Below are 4,144 nucleotides of genomic sequence, written 5' to 3' on the forward strand. Positions count from 1 at the left end.
TTGGAAAAAACGAATTTAATACATGAGCATGCGCTTAACCGTGAAACTGTCCCTTTAAAAGTAAAATACGTGTATTTCTTTCAACTTTAAATGGTATAACTTTAGTCAGAAGATTGCCTGAGGAAACAAAACGGCTGAATGGGAGACTAAATTGAAGGCATCATTTATTTACTCCGCGGTGAGCATGATTACATGTGAACACGTGCAGAAATACACCTTGAGGGGTGATGAATTTGTGACTTATTATTTCCTTCCGAATTATTAATCGTATGTCAAGCCCCAGGTAATTCCGTGCAAGTGCACCGTCTATTTGACTAATAATAATAATACTGATAATGATAACAATGATAATAATAATAAAACTTTCAATATTCATCTTATTATATTTACCTTTGTAACCTTATTGTACTGCTAATAGTAATGTTACTAATAGAAGCTAACACAATTTCTTTAATTTGAGCAGCAATTAGGCATTTAGTATCTCGAAGCAAAATTTTACGAAAGTAGCGTTCGTCTAATTGCAACCAAAGAACAATTTGACCATCCTCTCTTGTGGTAATAGCTTATAATTTCACGTTGGTAGCTTTCGATTCTAATGTTAATCTAACACAATTTGATTAATTGCCCCAATAGCAAGTCCATATAAGATGTCCCACGCAGTAGCAACAATCCAATTTGTTCTTCACTTCCAAACAAAGTACAGCCTCACTGCCAAAAGATAGAGTTCTGAAAATGAAATCAGTACTGTTATCTGCCTTGTTTGTCGCTCTTCTCCTAGTGTCCCTCGGACCTGACGGATCTGACTGTATCGACGCAGGTCCCGTCAAAAGAAGCGAGGTAAACAGCAATCGATAAAAAGCGGAAAATTTTTTAGAAAGATTCTGGTATCCTTATGACTACATATCGATGGTGCTCTTAGTATCACGATATATAATAATGAACAAATTCTAATTTTTTGTCGTAACCACGCTTTTATTTACATACTTTTATTTCCAGAGAAAAGTGATCGGCTATCGACGAAGTTTGTGCGAAGCTGCACGGAAATTGGACTGTTAACGGGAGATGGAGCTGAAAGACGACTGAGAGCCTACAGAAAACAAGCCCAAGAGTTTATAGTGTTAAAATCTTCGCTATATAGGGGAAAAGCGTTTAATTCAACGATGAGCCGTTTTTGATGTAACTTAGGTTAAACTATGTAAATCTTCGAGATGAAAGAGAACTGAATAAAATGAAATGTTATTTGACACTTGCAGAAATTGTAAATTGTACTGTGGTGGTAATTGCCAGAGGAAGATATAAAGACGAAATCCGTCAGGAAAGGGCGGAGGATAAGCTAGTTGGTGACTGAGGCAAAAGGTCGACTTCATCCGGGATACGCCCTGAAACAGTTAGGCATAATCATTTCTGACATCCAGCATAGCCCAATCGGGACATTTAACAAAATTAATGAATGACGCTGAGTATTAGTGCATCTCTTTAGTTGCATGTTAGTGAGAAATTCGGTTATTTCGTCTTCAAATAGCCGTTAACTCGTTCTTTATATATTTTTGCGCTTACTCACTCATGTATTAACAGCTAGGCTGAGGCGCCGCTGCCTGGAAACCAAGGACAAATTGGACTTTAACAATTGGGATGTCTGATATGACGTTGATGACAGAATTAATTTACTCCCCAAATTAATAGGTTTAATTTATACGTTAATTTTTTAATAGATAAATCACAATTATTGAACAGATACTTGCAGCTTGATTTTAGGATCAGAGACTGTTTCTTAGTTAATTATTCGCTATTGGACAGTGATAAGAAGCAGAGAAAACAGAAAATGAATTTCGTCTTAAATTTAATCGCATTTACAATAGGCCATTTGCAAGATAAAAAAGGTGCCATTGCGTTCGAGGTACGAGAACGCAACCCCTTATTTGTGTTGGGTGTTCTGTGCATTGTTGCATTTTCGTTCGTCGTCGTCGATACACATTTGCCTCGCTTTGAGGTGCTTGCTTAAGTTTTGCCTCACTTTGACGCGTTAACTCATGTGGTGATTCTTGTGTCCCGGGCGTTCATCTTTCAAAGGTTTGCTAAGGTCTGATATTCTTCGTAAAGCGTTCATCTTTTAAAAAGTTTGCTGAATCTTCGTAAAACGTACATCGATCTGTGATTGCTGAATCGTCCAAAGCGTTCATCTTTCAGGAGTTTGCTGTTAAATTTTACTTTGGATTAAGCCTTCATATTTTTCAGCATGGTTCGTCCCTGTCTTTGGAAAATGTCTGCGACTACTGGTGCATGCATCAAACCGGGTTTAATTCGGCGGCCGTTATGCCACAAAGTAAATTTACGAGTTGTGTAGCTCGGCAACCGTTGTGCCACAAAGTAAATCTACCGAGATGTGAAGGTCGGCGCGACATTTGACCATGACTTGTGATATTTTCGGTACCGGACAAACGAACACTTTAACTCTATGTTATTTATTAGGAAAAACTTATAAATCAGCCCACAGTAGCGCCACTCTCGAGTCACCGAAATCAACACGCTCGACCAAATTACTGGAAAAGTTATTGACGTGAGCCGCACATGTGTTCCATTGAAGGCTTTGATAGGGTTAGTGCGAAGTTTGAATTCACATGTGAAAGCTTTTAAACCAGTAAATTCAATGTAATTCATTTTGTCAACAAGTTGATGATTGGATGCTGTTAAAAATAACAGAGAAAATTATCCGAAGAAATGTTTTTGAAGAAAGAAAAAGAATCCCGGGTTAAGAACTAATTAGTCTGCTACACAGCCGTTAGCCTGCCACGCATGCTACACAGCCGTTTTTAGAGTCGTCACGAAAAGCTCCTCCCCAGCGTTGCGTGACGACACTAAAAACGGCTTTGTAGCAGACTAAGAACTAATCAGCCTTTGAGAAACTGCACCCTGTAACTGGCGCCAGTAAAGCAAAATGTTCCATTTTCACGTCCGACGCTGGCTAATGTCTCCTCCGATTAAAAGCACTTGACACCGAACCATACGATATCTTTTGAAAACATCCTTAGAATAATACACAGTTTAAATAGAGGTTTCGATGTACGCAACCCTTACGTTCAAAATATGCCATAATCATATTTATCTGCATCGCAACCACCCTTCCGCCTCAACAAACACATCGAACGCACTCTCTTAAGCTGCGATTACTCCAAGTTTTACTACTAATACCAGAATTCTTCGGGCTTTTTCTTTCTGGTGCAAATGAGAACCTTTTTTTTTTTTTTTTTTACAAAATTTGAATATGAAAGAAAAAAGAGAATTGAATCCTGGTTTTAGTGGTAAAAAGGCGTCATCGTTCAAATGGCGTATTACTTAGAATCTTTATCATTTATAATAATTTCACGTTTTATTTACCAGCCTCAATCATGTGAAAACCATAAGGCCCAGCTCTCAGAATTAACTTCCTCTTGTAGGTTTATGTCAATTTTTCAAAAAGGCATAACCCTCTTTAAAATGCTATAAGACTTTACTTTTCCAGATTTCGACGAGATTGTTACCAATATGAAATATGTATATTTCGGTTTCAACTTGGCGCGCGTTTGCTTAGCAGGCGTCTATATTCCATATACATTGGAAAATTTTATGTCTGAGATAATGGAATCAAAGGTTCTCGCTATGCTATACTGAGCACGTTTCAGGTAGTGGTTTTTATAACTGAGAAAGCTTCCGGTATAATAGCTACACAACTTCGTCTCCCTTGTAAAAGGAACAAGGAAAAAAACAGAGAGGTAAAATTATTGCGGCTATAGCTAGCATTGCCTTTGCGTTTTTTCGAAAAGGAGGTTTTGCAGAAAATCTGAGACCTACTCTTTACAACAAAGAAAAAACAAACAAACAAAGCAAAAACAACAACATGCAAAAACAAAACCGAAAAAAAAATTACATATCATCAAAATACCATTTGATCTGGAGTCCACATTTCTTTATTTGATTTATCTCGTTTTTAGAATTCCTTGGGTACCTTTATGAATAGGCTCTAAAATTGAGAGTTTCAATTTAAGGTCGCAATAGCTTTCAATTTTTTCTTTCAATAACTTTTTAACCTCGCGTGTGCAATGACTTTCTCATTTTACTTAATTGTACTCCTAATAGTAATGTTACTAATAGAAGCTAACACAATTTT

General features: G+C 37.2%; 1 long non-coding RNA gene across 1 annotated transcript; it reads left to right on the top strand.

The window, feature by feature from the left end:
* The first annotated feature begins 680 nt into the window (after positions 1–680).
* LOC140939106 (uncharacterized) lies at positions 681–1,244 on the top strand. Its single transcript, XR_012165606.1, has 2 exons — positions 681–837; positions 997–1,244. It is a non-coding gene; the product is annotated as an uncharacterized lncRNA (long non-coding RNA).
* The last annotated feature ends 2,900 nt before the right edge of the window (positions 1,245–4,144 follow it).

The sequence above is a fragment of the Porites lutea genome, chromosome 5 (assembly GCF_958299795.1).
Source record: "Porites lutea chromosome 5, jaPorLute2.1, whole genome shotgun sequence".
Lineage (NCBI taxonomy): Eukaryota > Metazoa > Cnidaria > Anthozoa > Scleractinia > Poritidae > Porites > Porites lutea.